Source organism: Aptenodytes patagonicus, chromosome 9 (assembly GCF_965638725.1).
Source record: "Aptenodytes patagonicus chromosome 9, bAptPat1.pri.cur, whole genome shotgun sequence".
Taxonomy (NCBI): domain Eukaryota; kingdom Metazoa; phylum Chordata; class Aves; order Sphenisciformes; family Spheniscidae; genus Aptenodytes; species Aptenodytes patagonicus.
This window is the reverse complement of record NC_134957.1, coordinates 20,829,399-20,851,507: the sequence shown is the minus strand read 5'-3', so window position 1 is coordinate 20,851,507 and position 22,109 is coordinate 20,829,399. Positions and strand designations below refer to the sequence as shown.

General features: G+C 36.8%; 1 protein-coding gene across 3 annotated transcripts in view; it reads left to right on the top strand.

Annotated features, from left to right (window-relative positions):
- Window positions 1–22,109, top strand: part of AMMECR1 (AMMECR nuclear protein 1) — a 113,461-nt gene that overhangs the window by 67,731 nt on the left and 23,621 nt on the right. The gene's annotated exons all lie outside the window — the stretch shown is intronic.

The window sequence follows — 22,109 nt, the reverse complement described above, 5'->3', positions numbered from 1 at the left end:
GTTACAATAGACTGTTTATAGTACTTTAAAATAGAAACTACATTCCGGCATGTGTAGACCTCTAAAATTGTCATCACTTAAAATAATTGGTGCCTCCAGATCACTTTAGATTTGAGGCTTTCCTCCATTGCAGGGTCTTCCTCTTTGCTGTTAAAATGCCTTGTTGATCCCAGTACTAAGTAATATTAAAATGGGACATGTTCTTTCTTATATGTCTCACCAGTTTGTTGCAAGCTGAAGTTCATTTCATGCTTCTCTCTGCTCAGCTGGAAGAAATCAACTGCTCATCTCCTGGGGTCCTTACAAACTTCTGAAAGACCTAGTTACCTTTATTGTGTTGGTTTTATTTATTATGTGGTCTGGAGTGTTTCTGGTTGTGTCCTTTAAAACCTCAGCAATCAAAATGGTCAATGAGAAGAAGTTTATAATAAAATTCAAAGCAATTTCTCTGTTGAAGGTTAAAAGCCTTAAAATCTTAACCATTAGTGAGCCAGACTGGAGAAAAACAACTTGCCCCCTGCACTGGGGAGCATTTCATTTAAGTGTACACTTTACAGTGCCTGATCGAGAACAATGAGCTTGTACAGAAAATTACCCCCTAAGACTAGGAAGGTGATAGATTTTTTTTCCATTCTCACAAGTCAAATAGTGCTGTACTCTTGCATACCTTTAAAAATGCTTATAAGATTCTTGTTACTGCATTCTAACTCTGAAAGCTGAAGTCAAAATACATGAAACGTGATGCAAATTAAAGGGAACTGAAATATTTTCAGTGCAGTATTTAAGCGATGGCCACATGCTGTGGAAGTTTATACTAGGCTATTCAGAGGATAGTTCAGTAATTTTCAAGATGAAAGAAATGAAACTATATACCAACCTATTTTTCAAAAATCTTGGAGAGATCATCAGTTGTTTAACAAAAAAAAAATTATAGTGGCATATTGGATTTTATTACCTTTTATAGGCAACCTTTTTCATGACTGTGGCACCAAAAATGTTTTCTGTTTAAAAAAACAAAACAAAACACCACCAAACTTCAGATCTGACCACTGAAATGTGAAGTTCATATCTGAATTTACGAAAAAGTTGTTCCCTTCAATCAATCATTATTTAAAAAAAGAAAGAGAGGGTTACCTGTGATCAGTTTCCTTCATGGTGTTAGTCCTTTCAACTACAGAGCTTCCAGAGGAGAGCATTTGAGGAATAAAAGAAGCACCTTTGAAACGTCTATGAACTTTCAAAGTTTGGAGCTCCACAGGCCTCCTCAGGAGGGATCAGAAACTAGGACATTACAGCTTGATCCAGCAGTGTGTGGGCAATAGGCTCCTGCAGAAGATATGACAATTTCTGAAAGAGGAAAAAAAACTTCTTCAGGGAAGGCAAAAATTAATTGACAAAGTAGGTAGAATGAGAATGGACTCTCCACTGACCAAAATTTTCAGTTGAGGATACAGATATTCTTCTGACTTTATTTTACTTTGACACTGAGAGACACTTTTATTCAGTTACTCTGGAGGTACAGTGTGGATAAACAGAACCAGGTTGTTTGTCTAGTTCATTCTTATCTTTTTCAGCACCTTCTGTGGAATTGTGGCCCAACTTTCAGTGAGTAAAATGGTACCGAAGAACAGCTGTTCTTAAATGCTTGGTGCTTAGCAATCAAAATACCCTCAATTTCCTTCATGCATGATTTTATTACAAATATGCTGAGTAGTGCTTAGGATCACAATAAATCAAATTTCCCTTAATTCTAGTAGCGATCTCTAGTTGTATATTGTATACAATGTGTAGCATATACATCTCTATCTGCATACAGTAGAGTAGTTTCTTCGAAATAGCATAATGATAGTTCATCTAGGAGTCTGAAGTGAACAATTTCTTTCTTGGGACACCCACACCGCCCTGCTTAAACACCTTTTGGGGGTCTATAAACAAAAATGGTGATGATGTGTGACCAAGTGAGTTTCATTTCTCCATTTTGAGCTCTGTAGGTTGTTATGCTTGTATTGCCAGTATGTTCTAAACAGGAAATTTATGTAGAATGATTCATCATTAATTGGATGCATCTGCCTAAGTCGTGAGGAGGGATGAGGATACCCATAGTTAAAAATGCTAGTACTGTATTCCTAATAAAATCTACATGTTAGAATTCAACTTTCTCTGCAGTTACATCAGTGAAACACAGGGGAAAGGAAGTGTATTAATAAAATCTTCTGCAGAACTTTAGGAAAAGATAGATTCAGATTTAGTGATTTTTATATAATTTTACTAGGAGGTTAGCTGGATAAAAATCTATCCTTGTCCAAAATGTTTTACAGTATTGACTATTGTATATTAGGACGTAAGAAGTTTATCATGGGCAAAATAGTCCTTTAGACTGAATGTGTTAATTGAATATCCCACCTGAATACGTGAAAATAAACCCATCGAGATTATGAAACATACCTTGTGTTTTGCAGCTCCTTCAAGAAAATACACTGAACTTGGAAGCAGGTTACCACAGAATTTCATAACAGGTTGATAAATTACTTTTTCATGTATTCTGTTCAGCAGTAAGACTTAGGTTTTGGTATTGTAGTTTTAAACTCCTGCTCTCTTACACTTGAGATACTGAATGAAATGGTTTCGTTTACTAATTTTAGTTCAGTTTTTCTACCCATTTCATATAATTTGAAGTCGTATTTTACGCCTAAGGATATAACATGTATAGGTGTATAAATTAAGTTTTAACTCTGCGTTGGTTTATCCTATCAAGGCTAGAATATATATCTGGGGAGGGAAATAGTAGAGAAGAGGCAGGTAAAGGGAGACGTTGTATGACAGAGCCTTCTGTCATAGAAGAAAGCAGTGAAGAAAAATTGGAGGACTCCAAGCCTTAAGTGGATTAGCATAATGGCTGAAAACTGGATTTAAAATTTAAAATCATATGTAACCCACCCTCCTTAACTAACATAGGCCTGTCTTTACCGACTATATGATATAATCAGTCTTTTTGTTGCCTGTTCTACTTAACCACTCCACCTGGGAGAAATGCAACTGCTGTCAGACATTCAGCCTAGTTGTGGTTGATCAAGTAATGAAAACAAAGAGGGAAGCTTGGGATGAGAAGCACAAGATTGAAGGAAATGAAGCCTGCAACCAGCTTTCTCAAAACTGAATTCGGGTGTAGATTCCATATGAGGATTTGGCTGCCAGTGGCATCAACTACTGCCCTATATTTGTCAGCAATTTCAAGAGTCTTAGTCCATGTTGCTGCCATACCGCCTGCCTGCTCTCTGTGAAAAACATTGACCCTTTCTTCGTGTTCCACACAGTAAAGTTAACTGTCCAACTGCAAGACTACAGTATGGCAAACTTATTTAAGGAGTAAAATTAAAAAATATTGAATGACTGATCACATTAATATTGATGTTGGCCTTATTTACTAAAGACTAGAGGCAAGTATTTGTGCAGACAGGGCAGCTTCCCTCTTGTGTTTAGCTGAGGTTACTACTCTGTTTAATTCCTCTTTCTTTTTACTAATCATAGACTTGTTCAACCTTCCATGTAATCAGCCCCTACAACTCAGTGCTAACTTCCCAAAGCCTTTACTATCAGGCAGTCTTGCTATGGGTGTAGTCAGTCATTGCCATTGATCCAGGGCAAAGCATACTCGTGTATCTGACTGCAATTTTTGAACTGCAGAGTTGGGGGAATTATATATGTTTTTGACATTTGTTGTGACCTTCACTGTTCACAGAAGTCAGTCTAAATTAATTCCTGCAAATAGCATTTCATGTAATATTTCAGAGCACATTGTTGCTTCTGTGTTGCCCACTGATAACACTTCGCAGGCTGTCTTATTTTGTGGCTTTGATTTATAGTAGACCACTGCTGAAAGTCAGCTTTTTTAATTCTATTACTACTCTGCGTCTGGTGGCCACTGATTAAAAATGCCTGATAATTGTGCGATGAAGCTTACACTATCACTTTCAAAATTAAACTCTGCAGAGAGCAATGTAGACTCTTGACAGCCTGAACAGTGTTACGCTATTCTTGTACGTTTAACATGGTCGTTAAAGCCAGGAAGCATCATGTTGCTTCCTTTTCATTTGTACGTTTCTGTGAAAAGCAGGCGTCTGCTGATTGCCTCTGAGTTTTCAAGGTCATCTTATTCAGGCAGAGGGCGCAAATTTTGCCCCTACTAAAGGATGACTAGCAACAGAGGGAGGATCTCAAGGCGAGAATAGGTGCTTCGGGAGATCTGTGGTAACATGGTTCTATGTCTAGTTGAGTGGACGGACAACCGGTGTGTCCCACTGAGCATGTGAGAAGCCAGTGGCAATAGCGATCTGGAATGTGTAATTCCTAACTCCCACTTACCCCTCATGACCCGAGTTAGTTGTTTTTAGTGGGGTTTCAACTTATAAAATCCACTAAGCTTTAATAATAAAAGTGCCGTATATGCTGTCAAAGCCTTTTGAGCCAATAAGACTGCAGGCAGCTGGGGCTCCTCACGCAGTCACAGCACGTGTCGTTCACTTACACCATCGTATCCCTTTGCTGAGTGACAAGGTTCTGCCCTAGAGAGTCTGCAGTTAGGAGTGATTTCAGAGCATCCTACGTTCCTGGGGAGGTAAGAAGTGGGGAACTAAACTGACACTTAAAATGGTGTGCTGAGTGTTTCTCCCTCGGCGTGGGGTGGGGTCTCTCTGGCCCTAAGGAAGGTTCAAGGATGCTGAACCTTCAAGAAGTTGGAGGACTGCTTCTCTGCTAATTTGTACTGTGCGCCCCATTGAAAGATTGGTAGTTGAGGATGTTGCCATGACATGGACATCTTCCAGTGACCAGTATAAGGCAGATGCTGTTCATCATGTAGTCAGCAGCAGAGAGTGGTTTAAGTGATTCTCATCCCTCTGTAGCAATCTCCAGTCACTAAAACTCCTTAGCAAAAGAAAGAGGAGTCTGAGCCAAAGCCATGTTTGAAAAAGATTTGGAAATACATAAGCACTATAACCTTGTAGAGTTATTGCTCTGAAGGGAGGAGGGAGTAGCTGTTTCAGAGAAGGTGGGAACGGATCCAGCGAAACAACAGGCCATACCAAGGCAGTAGATGAATTTAAACTAATTTTTACTAGACTTATTTTTAAAACATATTCTATTGTGACTCAGAGATGAAGTGCAAGGGCTAAAGATAAGGCATCTTTAAGGTTTTTTGTTGTGTGGTCACAGGATTTGTGAGCTGTTTCAGCTGCCAAAATACAGAGTAGTTGAGATGCTCCTGTTCTATTTGGTGTGTTTACTCTTCTGTAAATTCTAGGTGCGCTGTCTCTGTCTGCTGGCCTGTGCTGCACCTGATTTACCTTTGTGTATAAATCATTTGCAAGGATAGCTGTAATTTTTGCTTTTCTAACAGGCTTAAATGAGTTCTGTTTCTTAGTCCTCAACAGTTGTCCTATCTGGGCCACGTGCTGTTTCTCTCCCCCTGAACAAAGTGCAGTGCAGGAAAGGTGGGTGGGTGGGGGGGATTTTATTGCAAATGAGTGCATTTCAAGTAAAATCAGTAATAGGGGGCAGAAGTATTGAAAGTGATTTCTGTCAAGCACCGTTAGACATCCTATTTGTTAGAAAATGCATCCTTTAAGTTTCTCAAATTGGTGAGTAAAAGCAATTTAATCAGGTTGTTCTAGTTTATAAGTGAGGTGGGATGTATAGAGATGTCATCTCTTTTGTTGGGCTGATGCAGTCACATAAAATTAGATAAGCTTTTAGCATACAAGTCTTTCTGTAAGTTGTTAGGAAAACTTTTTTAAGAAGGCAAGTTAATCTTAAATGCAATAGAAGCCTCTTCAAGTTTTGATTTTTTTAATTAATATTTTATTTTTATTTTGGTTTGTCCTTTAATTTACATATCTGTTCCCTTCTCCTGATTATCTTTTGAAGTTACAACTTTACATGTGAGATGTACAGGGTTTCCATTGGTGTTCTGGACATTTAATTATAGTGTTAGTAAAGATAAGGTACATTGTGTTAATGTTAATATTTTATTATAATCTTTATAGGAATTGCAGCTGACTTAATAGAATTGTCTTAAACTCTTAAGTTGGAACTGGGCCAAAGTGTATTCAGACAATTCAGCAGTAAACTTTGCTGTACAAATTAGAAGATATATAGACATGTAGATATGTATATATTTACGGTATATGTCTATGTGATATATAGATATGGTAGATATGTATATTTATAATCCCTCCAGAGGTATTATTAACAATCTTAGAACCCCCTTTTTGTTTTCCAGAATGCTTCTGGTAAAATATAAAATTCAGGTATTAGCACCTTAATTTTTAAATGATGACTGATTACCTTTAATGAAACTGAGGCAAAATTATATTAACATATAGATTTTTTTTTTTTTTTTTTTTTTGTACAGGCTTATGTGTTTTGCCTGTCACGTCATCTGTATAGAGATGAGACCTGGAGCTGTTCATATTTCTAAATTTCATCTAAGCTGAAAAAAGCTTGTTGCTGAACTATTGTAGACATTAATTTTACATATAACACCACTTTAATTTGGGTAAATCCTCAGATCTGTTACAGTGGAATATAATTGTTTAGTAGTAAAATGGATTGTGATGTAAACTCACAATACCAGAAACTCTAAATGAAGTATACAAATCTGAATTTATTGAGCCAGGCTTAGTTACTCTGCGTGAGTCAATTCAGTAAGTAGGTCTGTAATGATTTGGTGTGCACAGTGCCAGGTTGTTATTTCAGGCAACTGTTGCTTAACAGAACTGTCTACTGCCTTTTCTCAAAGAGCAAACTAAGTACTATACTGGCTCTAGGAGTGGAAAAAACCCCAAACATTTGCTTTAATGATGGGTTAAATGCTTCTCCTTATTTCATTATGAAATGAAAATAAAATACTGTTGTTTACGAGGGAGAAGGAGCATGCCCTAGTGAATATATGTTTCTTGCACATTATGTGTGTTGGGGATGTAGTCATTCTGCCTTAATTTTTTTTCTTTTTTTTTTTTAAAAAGATACTGGTTTTGTAATTGTTGGTCTATTTTTTCCTGAGAAAACCCTTGCTAGACCCTTGGATCTAATGGTAGATGATAGTGTGTTTCCTTAGCAACACTTCCTGAAAGAAAGCAAAGGAGAACACTACAAATGGAAGGGCAGTCCTTAGATTATTATCTTTATGAAAGGAGGAGCACGTAACGATGCCCTACCAAAGCTTTTTAATTAGATCCAGGGTTATCAAATATTGATAACCATTTTACTGTTTTGCTGGGAAAACTGGATTATAGAATATGAATTCTTTGGCACAGGGGAATGCATTACTGCATTTGGTGGAATAAACTTACTCTGTGAATTGTCGGTTTATGAAAAGTAACTGGAAATCTAGCAAAAAATGGAATTTTAGAATTCAAAATTACTACAAAATTGCTATATCTGTATACAGTGGCTCAATGAAGTTTGGAGAGGGTTTTGCTGAGACTGTCATGAGTCTAAGGTCTCAGCAGTAGAATCTGGTGTAACTAAGGAAACTGTCCAGAATTAAAATATTTATTTCATCACCTTATTTTAAAAAACATGCATTAAAAATTGGGAATTTCAAAAATACGCTTCTCATAAAATACATGCTTTGAAAAAGCCATGATCAAGCAAAATAACTTGCACTAGTTGATGTAATTTGTGGTATTTTGAATAAATCGGATATTCCTGAAATTTGATTGAGCGTGAATGAGTAACTGGGGACATCCAGCAGTTACTCAGACTTTCCATATGGGTTTCAGGGAGGAGCCATGTAATTTGTGATTCTAGTCTTTCCCACGATGCTCTTGCATTTCATGTTCTTCCCACACAGTCTCCTTCTATTATGCTAACAAAACGGTGCACACCCTGTAAGTTCAAAGACAGAGTTGTAGTTGAGTTGAAACACTGGTTTGGTTGAAAGTCAGATTTGTATTTGTCTTTGAATATTACTTGACATAAGTATTTGGGAGGGAGGGTGGAGTAAGGGGAACTGGCCGCCCTGGTTTTTCTAGCAAAGCTCGACATTGCCGTAACTCTTACTTTTCCATTACTAGTATGGATAGTTGTTGGTACTCCATGGTTTTTGGTCAACTTTTTCATCTTTTTGTATGATACTCTTAAAGGGAACATCTTCAAAACTTTTCCTAAAAATCTTCTAGAACGGAATTTGCTTTCATTTGAGACTTGTGATGACTTGTTGATTTCTTAAGCACTACAAAAAATATACTGGGTTATGGGCCAGTGCTGAAGAATACAAGATAGGGCTGTGTGCTCACACAGCAGAGAGAGGTGTAGATGAAGTGTTGTGTCAGAGCATGTGCGTTTTAAAGAAAGGTGTGTATTTGGAAACTCTTAGCTAGGAGAGAATGGAAGAAGTTGGCATAGAAGTTACCTGCTTCTGGGCAAGTTTCATTCTCTGGCTGTTCTCAGCTTAGCAGTAGATACTTATTTTTAATATAGAGTAAGGGACATTTCCCACAACTTTATTGCGGGGGGGGGGGGGGGGGGCATGGTGAAGAAAACTTCCCACTGTACATACTGGCTAAATGTGCTAAATATGAGAAGGATGTTAACATAGTTTGTCCCTCACTTCCTAAGACGCTGGAAATTGAGATGCAGCAGTGGTATATTAGATACCTTGCCAAGTAGAAGTAAACTTAAAGGCTTGCTTTGGCTCAAGGAGCTAGTTTTTGGTGAAATCTACTGTTTTAATACAAGTTATCAGGGATTAAGTGAGGTCAAAGGAAAAAGAATTGTCTCATGCTTATAAGCTGTTAAAATCTTTAAACTCTGCAGCTTTGTGTGGGAGGCACTGTGGGAAAGGAGTCTCAATTAAAGTTTTCAGTCTGTCAGCACCTCCTCCATTTAGGTGTTTTCTGATGCTTCCTTTCAAGACTGTATAAAGAAGAAATAGCATGAACTGGGTGTGGGGGACCAGGCTCCAAAAGCCCTCGTTATCTCTGTTCACTTTAACACAAAGATGTGTTGAAACTTTTGAAATTGAATTTACCATTTACCATAGACCAGAGTAATGAGAATTAAAATGCTCTTGTAAACTGTAGCAGAGTTTTCTGGTATTTTTAAATAGTACCAACAGATACCTGTTCCTAAAAATGATTCCTGTTGACACCAAGAAGAGAGAAGTTGTGTCCTTTACAGAGCTGTATAGTTGAGATGGTAGAAAAGCTCTTGGAAGAAGAAATAGCATATCTACCTCTGGTGGGACATAAGCAGCCATATAAAATGCTGAAGAATGTCTGAAGACATCTAAGCCTAAACACACTTCGGATTCTGAAGTAGTCCAAAAGTCTTACAGGCCCCAGCGCTCTGTACTCTTTCAACTCATAATGTACGTGTTTGTGAGCATGTGATCTCGGGGTGGGGGGAGAGTTGACCTGTCTTGAATTTCTTCATTTACAAATGACTGAAGTTTTACTATTAATTTGATGCATTGTAGGAGGAAATATGTATTTACCTGAAAATAACAGTTACTTTTTTTCTAACGTGATTTAAAAATATAATATTAGGGACAAAAGCACTCCAGGTTTGTCGCTTCCTTTTGATTTGTTGATGTACTTCTCAAATTCTGCCATTTTCAACTGTACTCCGTAAAAGTGTATGGAGTGATATATACACTCCATACAAGTGTATATTGGTGATAGTCTTTATTTTAGAAACAGAAATCAAATGTCCTTTGATTTCTTAGCTATGTAAATGACAATGTATTGCTACAGTTTACAAAGCATCTAATGCTGTGAAAGTATGTAAATAAAGTTTCTTAGAAATATTTGATGTAGATCCAAAAAATATTTCTAACAGATTCTCACAGATTGCTACTTCTATGTGATTTTTCAAAACTTTTAATGAAAACTCTTCTAAATATAGTTGTAATTAACACACAGAGAATAGCTTTTTGTCCATAGTGGAGAATAGGGTTTTTTGGCCATCAATACCAATTCTAGTAGGACTGATAACACTCAATTCTTAATGCAAGGATATTGCGAGGGGGCGGGAATGGTGACACGTGCCTGTGTTTTAAATATAATATGCAGGCTACAAAGTCTGTTAGCTCACATTAGCTTAAATTTAGGTTTGCTGTTCCAATGCAATAGTCTTTTTTTTTTTTTTTTTTTTTTTTTTTTTTTAGTGCAGATTACTTGTAATAAAGGGTCAATAGTCTGGCAAGCAGTCTCTCAGGCTGGAGAAGTACAGTATGTAAATAACTCCCGCAAGAACTTAGGGAACTTGTACAGGTGTTAAGGAGTGCTCTGATGAGCCTGAGCACAGCTCTTGGGAACTTCCCCATCTGTCATAAGCTGCAGCCCCAGCTTCATTGAAAAGGGCCTTTGTAATAATGGCAATTACTAATGGTTGTATAAGTCAATATATGAAATCAGGTATATCAAACTTTTACCAGCAAGGAAATGCGACTTTGTTGAAGTGAGTAATGTTACACCTTTTTATTTTTACTAAACTTTTCAGTTGAGTAAATTTTATTTAGTTTGAATTTGGTTTGATTTGACAGGGGGAAAGAAGAAAAGCTCTTGGTTTTTTGAACAGCACAACTTTTTGATACTTCTAGTTCAAGTAGTTTTAATGACTTACACTTCTATAATACCACAAACTGAAATAGGTTCCAAGCTACCTGTAACATGCAATTAAATTGCCACTTTAGATACCGGCCTAATTGCCAGTAATGTTTTCAGTGTTTTATTCATAAACAAAAGCCAGATTAGAAATGCATTCACATTGGTACATTCAAACAATATTTCTCGGTTTAGAAGACTGTTCATTTTTCTCTATGAGGAAAGTTGCTAAAGTGAATGATTTAGAATAAAAATACATTTTGTATGTAATAAAAAGTTTAAGTAATTCTTCAAATATTGGCTTATATCCCATTCAACTGAAGTATCAATGTAAAGCCAAAAATGTTTAAAGCCATTCCAACTCAACTGTATGAAAGTTGAAAGAGATTTGAATGTCTGCATTTAAAAAAAGAAGTTCTGTGTGCATACGTATATTTTTAACAGTTTTGGTTCTTATGGAAGACAATTAAAAGAGCTACTTCTGTTATCTCTAGACCAGTTAATTCCAGATGCTATTGTTAAAGCCCCACGGATACCACGTTGGTTTTGCCATGAAGAAAAAGTGCTTGTTACGTATATGAACACAAAGAAGGGAAAAGGGAAATGTAACTTAAAAATAACTGAAAGGTCATTGCAACCTGAGTCCTCTAAAAGGGCATCACGGCTTTTCACCAGAAATATTTTTACATGTTCTGTCAAGAAATTGGTGCTGGTTTTGTTTCTGTTCCCAGAAGCTTCTGCACAATTTGCAAGCTGGTTAGATGGCCCTTTCTCATCTGTGCTGAGGATGCATTCTGCAGTTTGCTCACTTAGCTACAGAGAGGCTTTTTTTTTTCTTTGACCTAGACTGCTAATCCCTCATTGCAAAGAGCAGCAGCTGTGCTTTGTCTGTGGAGGTCTCTGCACTGCATGCAGCCTCATTCGTTAGAGCACCCCCCTCTTTGTGTGTTCTGCTTTTTCAATTACTGAAAGGGTGGCTTTCTGTTTCCTTGCTCAGAAAACCCTCCTCAGGTTTGTGGAAGTCTACAACGCGTGAAAGCCGTTACATACAGTTTCACAAAACTGTGTGTGACTAAAGCGTTCCTGACATTCAGGAGGTGAAACATTTCTGAGTTGCTTTTTAGAAAGGTGATGAAACCTATTTCTGTTTAAATACTAAACACTTTAGATAGATGCGTTGAATTGTAGCTCTAATGGATGTAATTACAAATAAACCAATATTTTGTGTGTGTCCACGTTGTATTCTCATTTACCATTGAATAATCAGGCTTCAGTTGCTCTTGGTATAATTCCCCAGTTAAACATATGTAGCAATGTAAGATGTTAGTGGTAGTTGAAAGCTCAGTTACCTCAAGAACAGAACAGGTAGTCATTTGCTGGTTTAGGCTTTACTGCAGTGAATGGCAAAACTCCTACTACCTTCAAAGAGAGGAGAATTTGGCCTGTAGTTTCTCTAAGAAGATACAATGTAAAATATTTAATTAATAAGCACAAATTTCACATTTCAGTTAATCTCACAAACATTCGTGTTTATACTTTTATGTTTTGTAATAATCTTGATTCTGTAGCTGAGCAGAATTTTCAAATGTATGTAATGCTGTTGAGTTAAATAACATTCCTTGAATACTTAAGTTACAGTTTTTGAGGCTACAGACAGATGTAGCCTAACCTGAGCCTTTTGCCTCTGCTTCATTACAGAACTTCCTTTTCATTCCACTTCAGCTGTTTTTATTTGCTACTCAAAACCTGTTTTAGAGTGGAAAATGTATGCAGAGCAACAGCTGGCAGACTTGGAACTGAATGTACTGTTAAGCTGAGCTTGCAAAGGTTCTGTTGCTCGGGCATCTTGACCTTAGATACAGTGATTTGTGAATGCCCCATCCAGTCACTTCTGTAAGCTAAGTTGCAGGTGGCACTGAATGTAGCACCCCAAGTAGACAGAATTGTGGCAGAAAATTAGAAGGAATGAAGGGGTGAAATGGTAACCTGCTCTCATGAGAGAGAGAGAAGTGGCAGAGTTGCTAAAAGGACAATAAGAAGGTAGCATACAGACAACTTATTTGTGTGTGGAAGATTGTCAAGGGAAGGAAATGCAGGAAGCAAAGCTTCCAGCTGTATAGAATGTGTTTATAGAACTAAAGCGTACTGTATTTTTTAATTGGTGATTTGTAGAGGTGTTGAACAACCATAGCTTAATCTGTTAATCAGAGTCATGTATGAAGTAAAAACCTACACAAGCACCAAATGAACAGAAAAAAATGTTGAGAAGCCTTGTTCGTCGCCTTAAATAAGGAATTAAGTTTTGTTCCGATGCAGCAATCTTCATGCCTGCATTCTAGGATGGCTTCATGATAGCAGGAGTAAGTGTCTAGAAACCAAAATGGTTTCTTTTGTGCCTACCAATTCTCATGAAATAAGGAGTGGCTCTTTCTTTCCCGGAGGTCTTGTTACATACAACGTGCTACAAGGGATTCATCTTGTGTCTGTCTTTTTTACTATATTTATAAAAACACTGAGAATTAGTAAGATGCCGTGAGCTCATATACCAGCCTTTACACTGACAGCACTCAGATTTGCATCTCTTTGCAGATGTACTCGCAGTATGTGGAAGAGATTGCACTGAGATAAAAACCAGCTGGCTTAAACATAATCCAAGCTGAGTAGTGATATTGATGAAACACATATCTTAGGAAGCAAGCCAGGATATTATTCAGTGCCCTGTATTACGAGTGGTTGTATTCCAGTCTGTAAGATAGTGTGGACCCTTGCTTATCCTCAACTTACGCACTTGCTCAAGAATTTCAAGACTGGATTCGGTTACCTTTCATTTCATTTATCAGACTATATTCATCAATACCTTCATATTTCAGAATATTTTATTGTCTTAATCTTTTTCTATGAAACATTTAATGCAACACCTCAAGTAAGTGAATATGATCTTTTTCCTTCTCAATTCAGTTACTGCATATTCTACCATGCCTTTTGCTTTCCTTATTCTTAACCTGATTATATATATTTAATTTGTCCATCACTGTGGTTTCAAAGTCCTGACCATAAAACATAGTTTCTGTGTTTGTGACAAACAGTATCAAAACTGAGCTTAATTGTAAAATTCTATCCCCAGCATTTACTGTCTTGGTTGTTTTTAAAGTGAATCATATTGACAACTAATAAAAATTCAACTACATCGTATTTTTCTACGAAAATATAGTTTGTAGTATTTCTGGTGACAAAAGGAATATTGAGAAAATCAAGTACACTTTTGTTCCAGACTTTCAACAGTATAATAAAAACAAACCCTTTTTACAAGCTGCAGGAAATCGAACATGTAAATGTTCAAATTATATTCATGTATTTATATATCATTGCATCGCTGAGATGTCTAGGAATGTATTTTTCCATATGTGCTTAAGATGAGGCTTTTTAAAGTTCATAAAGAATTAAAAATACTTCATGTTAACCCGTACTTTTTTAAAATTATGACTCGAATGCATCTTTAGAGGGGAGTAATATTTTGTGGATTGATTAAATGAGGGTTGAATTCAGCAATGAAGTGGCCTTAAAGATTTTTGTCTTGACTTCAGTATCTGTTTTGGCAGGAAGTGGTGATCTTAGGTCAATATTGAGAGACTTGCTGGAGATACAAAGAATTCTAGAGACTTCTTTTTATGCTCGTAGGGATTTGAGTGGTTAGTGTTGCTCAAGCTGTACAGTTCTAAATGTAATTGAGCAGTTCATTTTTGTTAATTATCTAAACTTTGCCATCTGCTGGAGAGCCTTTTAGTGACATTATAATTTAGTCCAGTTGGAGCTCAATTAGAGTATTCTGACTAGTCTGTTATCATGTGTTCACCAAACAAAAACCTACACACCAAACCCTGGTCAGTTTTGTTACTCAGTTTTTAAATAAGCATCTGGAATGACTGTGACAAGCTTACTGCGTTATGTTGTGAGATTGTTTTAAATGCCGTGGATTTGCTTTTTATGTATCGAATGAGAACATTTCCATGGCAATTGACACCTTTCAGCTTCCTGAATGTTTGCAGGAGTATGACAGAAAAATTGTCACGCCTTTTTGAATTCCGTTGTCCTCATTTATCCCAGCGTGACGATAGATGCAAGGAGGGGTGAGGGACAGTACGGGAAAAGGCAGAAAAAAAGCTGCCACCTACGAAGAAACTGCTGCATACAGCTGCTTTACCTTATGTTCCCCTGTAGTCAGAAAATACTGTTCAAGGTCCATGCTGAGCAATTCAGAGTACAGACAACTGTTTTGCATGGGTATTCTGAACTGACTTTGTTCAGTTCTGGAAGTGTGGAGTGTACGGAACATAGCAGGTACAGGGGTTTTTTTGCTACACCCGGGCAAATGCGCAGTAATTGCACGCTTTGTGTTGCAATTTGCTATAAGCTGTACCTCTCACTTACTGACCTGTTATGTGAAGACTTTGGATTTAGCATACCTTTGTGAAGGCATACCTCTAAACTATTACTGAAGTTCTGATACATCTTAAAGTTAGGTTAATTTAAGATTTTTTTTTTCCAGTGTAATAGGATATATTGTCTAGTAATTAAAATGATCCCCCCACGTCCTGCAGGATTAAAACAGTATGAGAAAAATGCAGAATCTTTAACTTGTTTGCTCTTTCCTCACGTTCAAGGAGAAAAGTAAGTCCTTTAGAACCACAAAAGCGATATAGTGTAAGATTTCTGGCTTCAGGAAACAGTAATGAAGTTGAAGCCATAGAAACTTGACTCTTATTAATGTAATCAGGACACTACAGTATTACTTTGTGGATTTCTTTAGTTCTAACTGCATTATATTTTCTGATAGGAGCAGATTGCAGGAGCTGCGGCTTTTGTGATCATACTTTTCTACCTGAAGGCCATAACAGCATGTACACAAAATTCTCCTAAAATTTAAGGACCTCTCCGTACAAGCCTTCATTGTTTCCTTGATACATTATAGCACTAAGAAAGAGAAACGAATTTCAGGCATTATGTCCACACAGTGTAACATTATTGTGGCATAATGATGAACTGGATTTATTTGGAGGAATCTGGAGTGTGATGGAATATTTCTCTGGGTAATTGTCAGAGCTGTAGAAAAAAAACATCTTTATTCTTTTTTCTTGTAAAAAGCTCTACTTAAATTTATGGAAGGCTTAGCTTTCACAGCTTCCGTGGTTATGAGCTTTCTTTTCTTACAAGAAATTTTGTAATGGTGAGTAAGTGAGGAGTTTGATCATTTTCATCTGGTATTTACATCAGACTGACAGACCCAGCTGAAGAACCAGCAGCAGTTAAAGCTCCAGGAGTTTCAGACAGCGGTCATTATGCAGGTGCACATTAGCTCCATGTCTTAACAGATACTCACGCTGACTGCAGATTCACTGAGCAGCATCCCAGACCATTAGTCCGTGACTGTTAGTCATTCCATATGTGCTGTGGGGTTGATCTGTGCATGTACCAAGAGTCAAGATAGCCAGAGTAAGAAATCAAGGTTAAAGTAAGGATTTGTCTGGAAATTTTAAGTACCCCTAGAAATATTCTGTAAATGCCTCTTTTGTTGATTTAAACAACTGGTGAACTTGTTTGGGGAAAAACAACAAGGTCCCAGAACGTTATCAGCAATACCAGTATGGTTTGCTTTTCAATTGTGTGTATGGGCGGCGCAATACATGCGTGCGCACACACAAAAATACTGTTAAGAATATAATTGAAGCCATTAAATCATTTTCCACTTGTGACTGCAGTCAACAACAAACTCCTCGGTATGTGTTAAAGAATTTTTTTAGGATTTCCATAACCCTTTGCCTACATGCTGTGATGCCTTAGTGACTATTGTATTGTCTGCTAATGGAACTGCTGCTGCACAAATGCAAAATCGATGAGTTCATATAGCACAAGGAACAGGTGGTAAAAAAATACTTAATTTCATCTGCAACTGAAATGAGCAATGATGAGGAAACAGCTGAATGCAATATATCCTAATTGTCTCTGTTCAGGTTTCAGGAGTACTCCAAACAAAATATCTGAATTACTCTTCCCCTCCCCCCGTGAATATTTGACTAATATTTAAGTTAATATTTTTATAAATATATCTTTCAAGAATTTCCAGTTCAGTGATGAAGTATTGACAAAAATCTCTAATTTACAGCCATAAATACATACCATTTTTAATACAGCTTTTGTTAACTTTACCTGTGTTACAATTTCTCTTTTTTTTCAGCATTCTTCTTGAAAGTAGTCCCATTAAGTGGGGATTGTTAAGGTTTTGCTGGGTTCTGTCATCACCAGCAACAGCCACTTCTGTTCTGTTCCAGACCATGAACCTTTTTGACGTGGCTTGCCCGGCACTAGTATTAAGACACACCGCAGCCGGACATCTCCGTCACAGAACACAGAAATGGTGGTCCCCCCGTGGGAAGATGTGAATTACCCCTGCTTTGTTGGCAGCAAGCTGCAGCATTGATTCAGAACCTTGCCTTTTTTTTTTTTTTTTTTTACATGTCTTAGATTTAGATGAGTAATTTTACCAACCAAGAAGTTTAGGTATCTTGACTGTAGCAAACTCCCTAAAGATGGAGTTTTTAGATCTTTTGACATCCGAATTCAAAAAAAGCTTTGAAATGTAGTTGTTCTTGTCCCTGTTGTCACTGTTATCTGACTGGGAGAGGAGCTCGGGAAACTATTGAAGTGAGCAAATAATGGTTTCTCTCTTCTTGGTAGATGGTTCTTCTTTTGCCCAGAGGTTCTTTTCGTCCTTGTCACTCAGCAATTTGAAACTGGTAATAAAACCTTGGTATATTGGTTTGTCCTTCAGGATATTGTGAACAAACCGAAGTGTTCTCTTAGGAAAATGTTTGAAATAGAACACTGTAAACTTTTTGTTCTCTCCTTCTGTTTCTGGGTCTACTCTTAATAGATATTATGTATGTTTTTTAATCAGTGTATTATATTAATGTATTCTATAGCATTGTTATGCCATCTGCAAGAAGTCTGACAATGTCCAATCCTGCATGGTTTTTAAAAAAAAAAAAACCAACACAACACCAAAAAAATCTGAATGACTTTTGGTAAATTCAAACCAACCAGATGTGTTTGCTGGCTTAGTGTATTGTGTCCTGTAACTACTGCAGCCTTGCTGATACTAACCAATTAACAATTTCCACACTGCTAACAGTTTCAACACTTACTAGAGGATTAAGGCATTTTGGAGGACATATAGACAGCTTATTTTAGGCACCTCTGGCTGCCTAAACTAGAGACTTAATTGTCTTATCTAGTCAATGAATGGAGTTTGCCTTTTCTGGTGAGCCCTTCTAAACACTTAATTTATGTACGTGCTCTGAATTGTCTTTTAGAGGAATGGTATTCTTTTCAAAGCTAAAATGACCGTCTAAAATAGAGTATCAGAATATTCCTTCCTCCTATTAAACCACATGTCTGAATGCAGACAGAGATTGGGAGAGAGACTTTCTGGCATACTTCAGTTTTGTGGAGTTTAAAAAAAAAAATTGAAGAGCTAAAATGCCAGATCGATATTTTATTTCTCCCACCTGAAACACTGTTGCTATTACCTGGTGCACTGTGCTAATAAAATAGGCTAAGAACTTCAGAGAAGTATTTCTGTGCCAAATATCAACAAGTGTGTATTTCTTTTTTTACCCTGTGACTGCCACTTAGCAACATAATGTGCAGGAAGCATAAATGTTGTTCTTTCCCTTTCTGTCTCCCAAATGTAAGGGAGGGTTCAGGAAAAATACGTCATTCACAGTTGTTTTGTTTCCTGGAAATTTTTCCAGTCTGACAAAAAAACCCCACACCAAACAAGACAATATAAATAAATTCTTTTTCCTTGCATTCAAGTGATTTGATGATGCATGTAAATCACGCCTTGAAATCTCCATTGAAGCTGGCAAAACTCTGCTGGTCATAAATAAAAGTTGTTAGAAGCCTGTCATGTGGGTTGTGTTAGGCTGTCTGATCTGTTACGCTGAAAGCTAGGAGAATTTTATTCATAATAATTTCACTTTCTGAAGAAGAGCACACTCTGCCCTGTTTTTCTGGCTTAAAAATTAATTGCAAATCGTGACTTGGAAGCTGCTAGTTTTTTCTGGTCTCTGCCAAACTGAGTTATGATAGCTGATTCTCATTAGGAAAATACTGGTGAACTGCTTAAGTGTTCCTTAATTTCTTCCTATTGAAGTTACTGAATGAAAAAGTAAAAATCTTAACCAGCATCTCTGATCAGTAACCCAGCAATGGAAAAAACAATAAATATTGACATTTTTTCATGAAACCCTGGCACCAAGTGTCTCTTGCTGCTGTCATCTCTTTGCTGTTACCTAAAATCCAGTGAGTTTGCCACTCATTAATTTCAGGATGTTTTGAATTAATGGAAGAACAATATGTAGGCCCTTTGGGCTCAGTTTACTGACATAGGGCCATTTCTTTGTTAAATGCATTTTCTAAGGTAATTCTGCTAAGCACATTTCACTCGGTGGAAGAAGGTTCACTGGGGTTATACTTATTGAGCTAAATGAAAAGGGGTTTTCAGAGCAGATAGAATTTAAGTCCTTTGCCTACCATCTAAAACTAGTGCCAATGGACTGTTTTTCAGAAGAGCGTAATAGTTTGTAAAATGAGCTCTTTAGCCTATTTTTTATAACTTTACTGATGATATTTGAAGAATTGTTTAGATGCCAAAAACCTGTGGTTTAGTTTAGCTGTGTTCAATATCGGAAACCGGTTAAGAGAAAATTGACTATAGCAGAGTGAACTGAAAAAGTAAAATATATTTTTTTTTAGATTTAATCAAATTAATCCAATCTATCAGTTCTATTTTGATTAATCCTCTGGGAGCTACGTTTCTACATGGTGCGCTGAGCAGATTGTGAAAGAGAGGCTGTCACAAAATAGATTTTTAGGAGTTGGGGATCTTGGATTCTATTCTTGGTTCTGTCACTGACTCACTGTGCAAGCCTCCTAAATTGCATGAGTCACTTAATGTCTCTGCCTCATTTACGCTTCCTATAAAAGTGAGGATTACTTATATCATGCACAGTGTTTGACAGTTTCCTTTGCATCTCCTTCTCCTGTGCCATGTTTAAGCCCCCAAAGTAATTTCCAGTAACGTACAAAATTGTATCCAATTCTGCCTAAACTCTACCCAGTTTGGGTCTGTAGATGTGACTGTCCCCAAAAAAGAGGCTTAGTGAGAAATTTCATTGTTAATTATTGTCATTAAATAACAAACAATAAAATAATAAGAATTTAATTCATTTAATACCTTCATTCATCTACACCTAAATCCTTCTTTACTAGTTTTGATGCTTATATGCTATCAAACATTTTTTAAAGGATCCTTTAAATTCAATCACAAAGATTTTCAGGCACTTCTAAACTGAGTAATGTAGCTCCTCCCTTCTTATTTCCCCAATTTGTGTCCTCTGTTTGTTACCCGTCTGCTGCATCACATTTAAGCGCCATAGGTTCTTAAAGACTGAAGCTGACTTTTTTTTTTTTTTTAAAGCATTTTTATAGCCTACAGAAATTACAGATGGACAATGCAATGATGTATCGCATTTTGGTTCACCTGCTCATACTATTATTTCATGATTCTGAGAGCTGCTCTGGTGGTATTTTACAAAACCAAGATGTAGTCTTAAGGAATATAAACCTTAATTTTATTTTTTGCTAAACTTCATGCTGTTTGTCATGGTAACTCAAAATACTTTGCACAATTTCCTTTTCTTTAAATATTTTCAGTGTCTTTAAAGTGTTTGCAAGCTTTTCTGTATCCCAAGTACAAGGAGGAGTGGAACATGGAAAATGAAATTATTGAAAAACATTTCTGGAGAGCTTATGGCCAAATAAACTTCATTTGAGGAGAAGCTGAGATTTCTATAGCATGGCTCAGCTGAAGAAAAACTGATAGCTGAGTAACACTTTGTTTTGTTTTTTTCTTGACTGGCAATTACTTGATCTTAGTAGGACACCCAAGACTGCATAAAGAAAGTATATTTAACTAGAAAGGCTGTGCATGTGTGTGCATGCATTTTGTGTCTAAAAATAGTTTTCTTTGAACAGGAGTCAACTTTGGCTTTGCCTGCTTCGCTTTTAACATGGAGCAGAACTCCATGTGGAAAAACTAATGTCCTTTTATTGGCCAGCTAGAATTCCCCTTGCTTGGCACTGCTTCCTTTCAACTCCACTACCATGTACTTCCATTTAGTCAGCAGCCATATATGTAAATTAGTTCTGGGCATTAAGGAATAAAGAACAGATGGTTTAGAAAATGCTTTTAAAATTAGTATTTTTTTCTTTTAAAGTAGTTTTGAACTCTGCCCAATTTGTCCAACTTATTTTACTAATTATTTTCACTTAGCCTTCCTTAACTCTAAGTTTAACAGAAAAACTGTGGAGTTAATATTTTTTGAACCTGGTATCTAATACGCCAGATTTTGTTCCATAAGAATCCTTTTGTCTTTCTAACAGAAGACTTAACAGAAGAATATGGCATTGAATAAGATTGTAAAATCACTTTCTAATACTACAAAAATAACGCTTCCATCAAATAAACAGAACAAAGTCTTCTCTACTAATCAAGAATGCCGACACGCAGTTATACAGTGACTTTTCACTCTGAACACCTCAGACCAGTAACAAGCTTTTGAGGAAAACAAGCATACATTATCTTGTCTGTATTTTATGCTTGCTTTGGATTGGTCATCAAGAGGCCAACTAGCATGACAAGTGAGGCAAAAGTCTGAATTTAGTACATGCATCCTTGTAAAGCGTATATAGTGTATGATAAGTGCCAAACTGCTGCCTCTAGAAACTGATATTCTTTCTTCCCAGAACAGGAACAACAAAAGTAAAGGCTCATGCAAGCTTTTTTATCCTTGGTAAGTGTCGAGATCTGCTGACGTTTCTGAGGGTGATGCCAGTCTGTTAACCATTGAGAGCTTAGGTTTTGTACAATGTGGACAGCTGCCCCTGAGGAACCCTACTGGATACCATCCACTTGTTTTACTGACGTTGTCAGAACAGTCAGTAGATGGTGATTTATTCACTACCCACAGAGATAAAGTTTAGGCTTAAGGATAACGACTGAATTCTGAAGGGAAGCATCTCAAATGACATAGGTCTCCTGCTAACCACGCATTTAAAAAATGCAAAAATGAAGACGGTTAATCTGTGAAGAGATGGCACGAAGCTGGTCTTTATCTGGAACTTAATTTAGAGTTTCAACCATGGTAGTAATAAAAGAACGATTGAGAAGACAACTGATACTCTAATATACAGCACTTAAAAGGTAAACATTTCCTAGTTTTAAAGTAGTACATGACGCACCTAGATCAAACTCATTAGGGCAGGGTTATTAAGTTTTAAGCTAGTTCTTCTAAAACCAGCACCTGATATAATAGCTGGACTATTTTAGTTTCATAAATTTTGCATTAGCAGACAGAATATTTCATGTGTAGCTAACCACTA